The following is a 392-nucleotide window of genomic DNA, read 5'->3' on the forward strand; positions in this document are numbered from 1 at the left end:
GTTCTTATTCTGTATGTATGTACTCTGCACAGTACCACTTCTCTTGTCTTGCATCCCAGGTGTAATTCTCGGTATCTGTTCTTATTCTGTATGTAAAGACTGCACAGTACCACTTCCCTTTTCCTGTAACCCACATGTAATTCTCGGTATCTGTATGTATGGACTCTGCACAGTACCACTTCTCTTGTCTTGTACCCCAGGTGTAATTCTCGGTATTTGTTCTCATTCTGTATGCATGTACTGTGCACAGTACCACTTCTCTTGTCCTGTACCCCAGGTGTAATTCTCGGTATTTGTTCTTATTCTGTATGTATGGACTCTGCACAGTACCACTTCTCTTGTCTTGTACCCCAGGTGTAATTCTTGGTATTTGTTCTCATTCTGTATGCATG

This window comes from Pyxicephalus adspersus, chromosome Z (genome assembly GCF_032062135.1).
Source record: "Pyxicephalus adspersus chromosome Z, UCB_Pads_2.0, whole genome shotgun sequence".
In the NCBI taxonomy this organism is placed as follows: domain Eukaryota; kingdom Metazoa; phylum Chordata; class Amphibia; order Anura; family Pyxicephalidae; genus Pyxicephalus; species Pyxicephalus adspersus.